This window comes from Patagioenas fasciata, chromosome 18 (genome assembly GCF_037038585.1).
Source record: "Patagioenas fasciata isolate bPatFas1 chromosome 18, bPatFas1.hap1, whole genome shotgun sequence".
Lineage (NCBI taxonomy): Eukaryota > Metazoa > Chordata > Aves > Columbiformes > Columbidae > Patagioenas > Patagioenas fasciata.
The window spans coordinates 12,432,904-12,443,767 of NC_092537.1; the positions used below are offsets into that span (position 1 = coordinate 12,432,904).

The window sequence follows — 10,864 nt, forward strand, 5'->3', positions numbered from 1 at the left end:
AGTAGCACAAATGGTTGAAAACATTTCCTGTCAGACACTCTTTGGTGACAGTTCACTCTGTGAGCTCCCCATCACACCCCAGACAAGCAGGAAATCACTTAGCACCTCAGTTTTGCTGCTCAGGTGTCATGACAGTGCTCTTACACCTTTCACAGAACAGGCACCCCCCCCCAGCCCCACCTAGGCAGCAGCACAGTCCCAATATCAACATGGTACTGCTGGGAGACGTACAGTTCAGCACACATGAAGGCTTTGGACTTGGAATCCAAAGAGGTAAAGTCCAAGCTTAGCTAACGTCCGAATCAGACAGCAGTGTGAGGTCATGGGATGGCTCTGCTCTGAGAGCCTACGGGGTGCCATGCTTCAGGAATACTTGGCCAACTGGAGGGATTTGTCAGGGAGCCGAAGGGATGGGTCTGTACTACCTGTCATGGCAGTGACAAAAGGCCATTGCACATTTAGCTGGTTAGGCTAATATTAAAATAGGCTAATTTTGCATGAATGCCAATATATCCTGTCCTCTAGTGAGCAGTGTTATCGTATTATTCTCCAACCTGAAAGCAAGTTTTGAGAATCCTCTTTTTCAATGTAACTAGTGAATATGAGGATTACCAATAGAAAACATCTCACATGGTGTGAATACTTCAAAGTCTTTCTGCACTTGAGAATGCCTTGCATTATGTAAATAGTTCCAATTTTCAGAAGTCTTTCTTGTTTCATGAAGATAATAGGTAAAAATTTTGGATATAATTGTAACAGCCACTTATGGCAACAAAAAGCTACTTGCAAAAATCTAAACAAATCTATCTCCATAGTATAACCTCTCCCTGCTTCCCTCACAGATGTACTGTCAACAGAGAGACATGCCAATTAATCGAAGTGTCTGGTAATTTTAGTTTATATTGCTGTCCTTATTTCTTCTCCTTTCATGTTATTCTGCAACTTCTTTTATCTTTTCCTTTCCCTTCCATTGCCTTGAGATCCTGCCCGCCCCACTCACCTGTTCCGTAACTGAAGCTGTCCAGCTGCTTCGGCATGTGATGGAAAGGGCATCCTGAATGTCACCTCCTTGGCCGTGGGCTACTACTCGCATATCTTTCTCTGACATTTGCTGTGGAGATAGGAGGAATTTCAGTAACCATAGAAATCTCATGCACACTCAAGAGCCATTACTCTTTAAATCTAAAAGTGCTATGTATTCAGTGTCTGTAATGTCTAGCCGATTTTGCCATCCCTCTTCACTTCTCTTTGCAAGACTTTTACTCAGTGGGCAGCTACTTAGGTGTCATCAGAGCAAAGTAAAGACATTCCTAGGTTTAAAATCTACTGTTGAAACTTCCCAAGCAAAAGTCACTTTTTTTTCCCCCTGCTGTGAGGTCAAATAACAACTGCATCAAACATGGCAGAAATTAGTCTCCCAACAAAGGAACAGGATCAGAAGACAGCAAGGCCATCTCAGTCCACTCATAGCTAGCCTGAGATACAAACAGATTCTGAACAGCAACAGACACAAAGTTTATCTCACTTGTGTTTTGTCTTTGCAATAGCCAAACCAGTAACTGGCCTAACATAGCTTACATATTACCAGGTTAGTTAGTCTTTTATTTGTTAGGCCTATGACTGGATTTTCCCCAGAAATAATCCCTAACTCCTTTCGTACTCCATCCTTTTTAGCACTGCTCATCTAGAACGATGTCTCAAATCCCTGAATGACAAGTCTTACCCAGATAAACAACAAACAATCCCCCAGACTAGATATGCTATGCCAGGAACAGAGAAAGCACTCATCATGTCCCATTTAATTCAACACAATGCCCACCTTTCAGTAGAACTAAAATAATGTTTTATGTGAAAATTGTCCTTACCATCTCCATGATCCAGCATCCAGCCACATCTTAGCAGAAGTGTCAGAATGAGGAGCTTTGCACCAGAGAATCAGTGTTCCGGCATTTCTGCTTGTCTCATGCCAGCATTCCTGAGAGGTCTTATTTTACCCAGGGATCTTCAGTAGGAGGCTATACATTCCGTGTCAGCCTTTTCATTAAGGATCCACAGGCACCAAGTTACCTCTTGGCATGTTTTATAAATATTAACAGCATAGCTGAGAACAGCCTTTGCAAGCTGCAAATCCCACCGAGAATTTTTTTCAAGATTAGTGTAAAAACTAAGACTAAACAGTAAAAAAATACTGAACATCTTTCACTTTTAACCAGAAACATGAGTGCTCATTGTTGTGTTTTGTGAGCCATTCAGCATTATAGGATAACCTATTTTGTTGTGTGTTGATAATTTGATTCCTTTAGTTAAAGGCTTGTCACATCCTACCACTCTCATTGCCCCAAAAACTTATTCTAGTAACTCTGTCCACTTCCTAAATCCATGTGCTAAATAACGTATTTTCATGACAAGAAGAAATGTGTATGCATTCCAGCTGTAGCATTTGGATTAGGTTGTGGTGTGTTGTTGTTTTTGTGGGTTCAATCTGCTGAAACTAAACTAGTTCTATAATCAGAATGGAGAGAATTATTTAAAATGTTTAAATCTTAAGGGTTTTAGCTTTACTTGCATAGACAGGCTTTAGATCTGAAAGTACTTGGGATGCAAAGGAATTGCATAGCAACTTTGGAGAAAGGGTATTTTGTGCTATGAAGTATGGATTTCTCAAGGAAACATCTTATACAACTAATCTCAGTCTATTCTCACATCACCTGGAAATCACTTGATTATCTGAACAGATGACCAGTATTTTGTCAAGAACCAGTGACCAAACACTGTGTTTTACCCACTCCACAGAAAAGAACGAAACGTTAATTGATCTGTGGAGAACTCCTGGACTATCCACATTTAGAGGAAGTGTGATCCAGAGTAAAGCAACAGGGATGTGTAAAATGCATCTCCAGGATCTCTGGTCATTATGGAAGCTGACCATCCTTCTGTGTAGAACAGGACAGTACAGTACACTTTTGTCTCGATATTTATTCAAAATGTTCTGTGATAAATGTCTTACACTGAATCCTAGGTCTCTTGTTTCCTTCAATGGAAATCAAATAACCTTCTCAAGTGGTAAGTTCCTGACCAACAGAACTGCAGTGCAGGCTGGCCACTCTGGGGTCTAAAAATAATCATAAGATATGATGAAAGCACAACAGATGATATTTCAGTTAAATGTCTTTGAAAGACCTCATAGAGACCAAACAGCCTGAAGGTTACTTACAAAGCCTGATCGTAATGCCCATTTTTGTGTTTAATTTCTGGAGGCTACAGGCTGTATGTGTCTGTAATGTATTGTCAAAACATTGGAACTGATGAAATATCAGGATGTTTCTCAAAAAACTGATATATTACTGCCCTCCACTGCAATCACTGGAGTGGTATTTGTTAAAAGGTTGTGACTGGGGAGGAGATGGGAAAGCCTTGTCCTGGCTGCTTCAGTGTGGGTCAGGCAGTCTTCCGAAGGGAAGACTGGACCTTAGCTGATTGATAGCAGTTAAACAGGACAGGAAGATGAGAGGTAACTTGCAGAGCGAAGGGGAGAACAGAGGTGCATGAAGAGATATTAATGTAGGAGCCTACAGCAGGCTGCTCAGAATAGCAGAGAGCAGGCACAGTCAGGTCTCAAAAGTATCAGCTACAATGATGTCTAACAGACTGGAAAGGTTTCCAGAGTTTGCTGAACCCAGATAACTGAAAATCCCACATCTGAAACCTATACTGGAGCAAAGGACTTGTCCCAGAAAGATACACAGGGCAGAGACAATTGTATTTATATGCTTTCAGTCCTATCTACTCTGAGGTTAGCGGAGATTCTGTCAGAGTTTCTCTGAGCCGTCAGCAAATTTTAAAAGTCATTTGTTTGTACTGTTTTAGTAGAAAGGACAAGATACAAAGTGACATAAGTTCATACTGCCATGTCTGGAGAAGAACTGCAGTCTGGAGAGAAGCAACATCCTAACTTGAAAGGCAAGACTAAAGATCAGCTGTTACAATTTTTTTTAGTGACAAACCTTCCAGTGTTGTTTTCCATAAGCATATATTAGAACATTAATATGTTTCAGGGACTGTTAGCAAAGGAATTTAAGTATTAGACACAGATCTTATATTTACTGTGTACTTCTGCTATGGAAACCTAGCTGTTTCCTGCAATGGGCACGTCCAAATGGTATGAACACGAGGTACAGGTGTCCAGTGACACACAGGCAGTCTGGACACAGCTCCTCTAACATGGGTCTCCAGAGACGTGGGGAGGGAATGAATTGTGAGCTGCCAATGAACAGTCCCCATGTTCTTCAGAGGTCAGAGCTGTTCTGGTGTTGTTTCCCTAGATCTGCCATTCAAGTTCACTGTGGCAAATGAAGGGATGCAGGATTTCTGTCGTGTCAGTAGGAACCAGACTTAAGTCAAATATTTGAAGTGGGAGGAGAGGAGGTTACTTCTTGGGAGCAGAGTGCTAGGCAGGTGAAATGCCTTTTTTCTTTCGTAATGCTCTACCTCAGCTTTGCTCTTCCTTTTGCTGGAACTGATGCCTTCCTACCCAGCCAGACAGGTCTGTTGTCCCTAGTGACAGCTGTCACATGCAATGAACATCTGCAGGGGAGGCCTTCTTTGATACAGATGTCCCAAGATCAAACTTGAAGCTAACCCAAAGCCCTAGAGCTGTGCCTGAGTAGCCCAGTGCAGAAGGCAGCCGCTTGTATCTTCAACAGGATTTTCTGGAAGCTGTAGTATTTTAATAGTAGTAGCTGCTTTTGTTGAAAATTGTGTGATGAGATGTTTCTTACTGACTTGTGCTTGACATTTCCAACCACTCAAAGTGGACGATAGCCTTCCACAAACACTGTCTGAATATGATTCTGTCCATATAGCTATAGGACAATGAAAGTAGTTATGGCCTGGTAGGAAAACACTTTTGGCTGCATTTGCTCTGCAGAAACCTCTTGAGGCCCAGCCTCTCAGTGAGGGAGTCACAAAGAAACATTGAAATGACAATATGTCCTGCAGAAAGCCACTGGAAAAATGACATTTCACAGAAAGATAGACAGAGTTTCAGCAAGAATTTCTAATTTCCCTGAACTGCCTTTTGACTTTGTTGCAATTACGTTAGGTGCCAGGACAACTTCTCACCAGGTGGGACTGCACAGACTGCACTGCACTCCCACGTGTCATAAACACAGCATGCGCTGCACTCCAAAATGGTGTGTGTGTGAGAAGTGTGGGACTGCAGCAGTCTGACAAATCAGTATGAAATGGGACACTATTTCATCACAATTCTCAATCTTCATCTTCAAAGGACACAGCTCATGTTGTAATTATTGCTCTTTGAAAAAGAAATGTTAGTGTTAATCAGTGACTAAAGAACATTCCACTCCATTCGGAATTGAATCATGCTCTAATGAGTTTGCCTCTGGGATTCCTATAGGTGTGACAGCTAAGGTCAGCTCAAGTCCTTTCCAAACTTTTGCTGCATCATCTTCACATATACAACACACCCACATTACTGCATCTTCTCTCTCCATTATCTGTCACTCTACAGAGGCTCATCACTCATTTTTTCTTCCTCTTTTTACATACCCTATCCTGCATTACCCCATCTTAGTTTCCCCACTGATTCTTCTTGCCCTCACTCACCCAACCGTGACCTGTCCTTGGTGGGATGTTCCTTGCACTGCATGCCAGCCCTTTCCCTGCCCATGCGATGGGTGGGACAGGCACACATGCACTGCACCTCTGCTCTCCTAGCTGCACCCAGGCTTAGTTCATGCAGGCCCATGGTCTATCAGAGGGCAGCACATACATGCAGACATTGCTGGTCTCTCCCAGGCCCTGAGCACCTCCCAGTTCCTGGTTGTGGCATCAGGGACCTCGATCACCTGAAAAGAAGCAGCTGAAGTGACCTGTCCCCAGGCACAGGAGACCGTGCTGTCTGTGTGGGACGTGACTCTGCTCTCCAGGCCATTGACCCACAGGAGGAGGTTTTCTACTGGAGCAGAAGCTGAGCAGCGCTGAGCTCTCTCCAGTCTCCCAGGGCTCACTGGGAGGGGTTGTTTGCTTTATCCTGTGAGCTCCATGCTGAAAGGGAGATTAGTATGTCACTTGGAGTCACGGTTTTAATCTTCATCTAGTGGCAGTAGTAACGTACTTATCTACACCCAATTTCACTCTGCAGTGCATCTTGTTATTCCCCCGAATCTCCTTCTACCTAAGCCCTTCCCTTGCCATGCCACTGTATAAAATCTTGCAAGGCATACATCAAAGGACATGTTCATCATACAAGTACAATCAGTGTTGTAGTGGAATCTATTAATGCTTACTGGCTTGAATTAATGTTCTCCAAAGATATAGTTAGTAAGAAATAATTGCCACAGCAGCCAATGTCCAGGAAAAGTTACATGACAGAACTCAGAAGTCACAATTTTTCAGTACAAGGCACGATGTTACCTAACTTTTGGAGGTTCCTTTATGACTGGAGTGAATCTATAAATTAGAACTTCCTAACCCCGCTGCCCATGAGGTGGATGACCTAGTGATTCAACAAATCTCCCCAAGACATGTGAAATTGTTTGGACTGGCTGGGAAGCTTAGTTAAAAGTGGAAGCTAATGAGACCGCCAAAGGTATTTAATGACCATGTAAAAATGACAAATTGCACAGAATTACACTGCTGCGCTGTCATAAAAGAAAAAATGGGACCTCACAATTTATTCTCTATTGTACTGGGATTCGATGTCTGCCACTGGGTGACCTGTTTATAGTAAGATTTAACCTAGAGAAGATGCATAGGCATTCCTAGCTGAATGTGAGAAATCAGCAGTGTCCCTCTTCAATCACATCTTTCAAGTTGTAGAACAGAATGGCTGAGTGCTATATACAGATCTGGGGCCTGTGATATTTTTTTTCCCAGATTTACTTTTGGCAGGAGCTTCTGACACCTGAACACAAACCGTAAGGTTTCTTCTACTAATGAATGCATTGAAACCTATGGACAAAAAGCTGTGAAATCTCTTTCTACACTGGAATGTTATATACTCAAGTCTCCAGATCACAATGTAAATCTAAAAGTAACACTCAGTGTGAGATTCTGCCTGGTCATAGGCTGGAAAATTGTGTCTACGTACATATTTTCACTTTGACTGTGATGTGTTGTTGAGTATTCTCTTTCTCTCTGTCTGCTAACACAGAGGCTGATGGAGGAGAAGTCATATCTTAAGGGCTGGCAGAGGGTGAGGCAGCTGCCTGATCTCTTTCTCAAGATGGTTCTGTTTTCAGCATGCCTGAGTCTCTTCTTCTCCATGGGAAATGTCAGCACTGCAGCACCTTGTCCAGCACATTCTTTATCCAGACACTGCCCTCACTCTGCCTCTTTTCTTTTTGACTGTGCTGTGCTTTGCTTTCAGCTGCAGTGGATTCCAGCCCTGCAGAGACAGTAACAGGAGGAGGAGAAAGTCAGGGGTGGACAGGATCAATTTAATTTTCTTTTTTTTTTGTATTAAGGCTGTGTCTTTTTTCAGCAGGTCCTTTACCAAGAACTAGCATTCCGATAGCTGCCCGTTGTTAAATACCGTAAATATTTCAGAAAGATAGCAAAGAAAATGCTGTGTAGCCCAGAAGATTTCACAGGCACTCATAGGAGTGGCTAGAAGATTAAACACCATGATTTTCTTTGCAGGAGTTTCCTTTCCTATGGAACATGGACTTTCAAGGACAAGCTTCCTATGACCTTTCATTAATATCATTATTAGTCTCTAGAAAGAAACATTAGAGTATATGGTTACAAGTGATCATCATACACAGACATTCTCACTGGCAAAGAAACAATAAACTCTTTTCCTCTTAGTCTCTTTTACATGTATTGTCTTGTGATCTCTTTTTCTTTTGCAAGATCTTCAAATATAATCCAAGTGGAAAAGGTCTTTCCTTTCTAAACCTGTGCTGGGAATTCATGTCTATCTTGTGATTAACATCACATACTCTGTCACAGCTGTCATTACTATAAATATTTTTTTCTTGCTTAAAATATATTTATTTTAATAGCATCTGTGGAAAAGCAGGGAATTTTTGGTTGATCAGAATTGGAAAAATAAAATTGCATGCTATTACAGTTTTCAAATGAAATGTTAAGTGTTAAATATGTCTTATTTTTCTTCACACTGAGGGAAAGGTTTTAATTACTGTTCTCTCCAGCAGGACTTACTGAATTTACACTTTCATTCATTTTATTTGCACTGAGTTTTTTAATGCTAAGCACTGAGCAGTTTACTGTTCAACCCTATCCTTGATGGCCCTGATAAATTTGCAATCACCTTAATTTTACAACCAAACTAAGAGAAAAATAGACAAGTTCAGTAGGTGTAGTCTGTAGGGACAGCTCAAAGGCCAGTACACTTTTGAAGAACCTTCGTAATTAGAATGTTAAGGAAAAAGACAAACCCCTAAGTATGCAACCATATGATGAATTTTGCTAACTTTTAGAAATAACCCCAAAAATGAATCAGTACCAATTTCTTGACATGATATTTTAAACTTTCAGTTATAAAATGACATTTGAGAGAACAAATGGTAAAAGGAGCTCAGTTGAAAGTTAATCTGCCATTTAACAACAGTTCGTTCCTTTTTGAGCAGCACTGTGTACCTCTGTGCAATTGATTCTGGAGACTTCCACCTATGTAGGACCTATGAAGGGTCTTAAACTTTCCATTTTAACATCTGCCTAGATCTGCTGGCGAGGCAAGTCCATTTACTGGATGAACGCATCTAAACAAGTCCAGCTCTTGTGGAAATCTTCCAGTACTTCCACATGAGCAAGGTTATTTTGTCTCCTAATCAGATTATTATAGGCCTTGTTTGCCTGTGAGGGTGGAGTACACCACCTGTAATCACAGAGCAACGAGGACAGGAAATACCCATTTTTTGGGGTGTGTGTCCCTGACAATACACAATACCTCAGTGATTTCCCGAAAATTTCAGTCAGGACATGGATGAAAGTTTTAAAAAATTTGCTGATATGTCTTCATATCAAATCATTCAAGCAGATGTCAGATGTCCTTACACCACTCTATGTCTGGTTAGTTCCTTAGTCTTATGCACAAGTTACAGCCATCTCACTCAATCTAAGTTCAACTTCTAGTGCTCACCATAAGTTAAAACTACAAATCAAATGGATGTATTTTTTTGTAGTTCCTAGTTGCCAGACAATTTAGATGCACAGAGTGTGAAGGTCCTATATGATGTGATCCGTGAGTCTCTGCTCACAACTAACTACAATCCCTGGAAATACTCGCTTATGTACTGGTGATTGTCCAAAACTGCTCGGGTCCTTCCTGTAGGAGATAAGAGACACTTTCCTTACTTGTGGAGGGACTGAGAAGGAAATTTCTACATCTCCTTTCTTCCCCAGTAATATGTAGATATTTTAGAGCAAGAACTCACATATTAAAAAATCCCAAGCTAGTTTCAATTGTTTTCCTCCTCTGGCAGGCATGTATCCATTTTCAATTATACTTCTTTTGCTGATTATTTCTTATCTAGGCAAAACACAGACAGTCTGGATCTCTTAATTTTATTTTAGTAAAAAATGCATAGTGAAATCCTGATGGTCATATTTTATAGATTTTATAGATTAAGCTCTCTCATGAAGAAGAAACACTACTACTCATTTTCAGGAAACTTCGTAACCAAGCTGTATGTGTGCAAATTCCTAATTGTCTGTTTGGGAACTCTGATATATTACTTTAAGTCTAGCCTTTCTGAAGGTCTTCTGCAAACTGAAGCAGGATGTGAAAGTGACGACATTAATTGGTCCAAGTTGCAGTACTGTCAATAATAGAGTTGATATCTCCAAGAGGCTACTGAAGGTTTTGGGTCTGCTTATGCACAGCTCCAGGAGAGTGAACCGTGCAGCCTTAGCAACCCCTGTCTGACAGCCTGGATTTTAAAAAATGTCTGTTCATTCTCTGTGGGTTACTCTGCTTAACCAAATAGACCACATTACTTGTACAGTCCTTCCTTCTAGTCCTGTAAAGATCTAAATGCTAGTTGTCTTATACTGCCTTTGGTGATTCATAATCCTATGGACTAGCTGACCTAAGAACTCCATTTACTGACCTACTGTGTGGGGAAGGAGTAATGGAGATAAGTGAGAGGAAAAATTCTTCTTCTTCCATTTGATAGGCTGTCTCACATGGGAAACGTTACCATTGTCAAAGTCTAAGAGAACTTTCAATAAATGTTTTAGATTTCTAACACTGGCTTATGAGGGCAGGGCAGATGCTGAATTCAAGCCCTCCATCCCAAAAGCACAGCTGAGTGTCTACGCCTGGAGACACCTCACTTACTGGCTGCTTCCTTTTCAAACCAAGCCTTCCCTCGGCTGACTGCATGCCCAGAGCTGCCTGGCCAAGTGCCTCACTCCTGCCGGTTACACAGCTGGGTCCTGCACAGCACAACAGCGAAACCCAAAAGAGCTCTGCTGAGAAGACTGGCTTTGTCATTGGCCACTGGGAAGTCAAAGATTTTCAGTCCCCAGCCTGAGGGGAGAAAACCCCCAACTCTCGCACCCTGGGAGAAGCCTCAGCCATCCCTTGCTCTTCTTGCATGATCTTCCTTACCCCAGGCTCTGATCCGCCAAGACCTCTCTGTCCCGTCCTCGACCATGACCGACAGCCACTGGACACCATGTGTGACCCCAGCACCCGGGGACTCAGCTGCAAGAGCCCTTAAGATCACAGTTGTGTTCTGGGTCCCACTGGAGGGAGGTGGCCCGGCCAGCATTCCCTGGTGCTGCTCCCCAGACAGGAAGGACCTCAGATGTCCCCCTGTGCTCGCTGTTTCCCAGCAGCTCCAGGCTCTCCTGGGCAGGGTGCGGGGCATTT

General features: G+C 42.1%; 1 long non-coding RNA gene across 15 annotated transcripts in view; it reads right to left on the reverse strand.

The window, feature by feature from the left end:
- The window catches only part of LOC136109524 (uncharacterized), a 190,910-nt gene that overhangs the window by 85,479 nt on the left and 94,567 nt on the right, over nt 1–10,864 (reverse strand). For 13 of the 15 annotated variants that reach the window (XR_011741760.1, XR_010652510.2, XR_010652511.2 and 10 more), the window contains 2 exons: nt 1,866–7,408; nt 1,001–1,111 (listed from right to left, as the gene is read on the reverse strand). This is a non-coding gene — a long non-coding RNA (uncharacterized lncRNA). The remainder of the gene's footprint in view (nt 1–1,000; nt 1,112–1,865; nt 7,409–10,864) is intronic. The other 2 variants (XR_011741761.1, XR_011741755.1) reach the window with 2 other exon arrangements.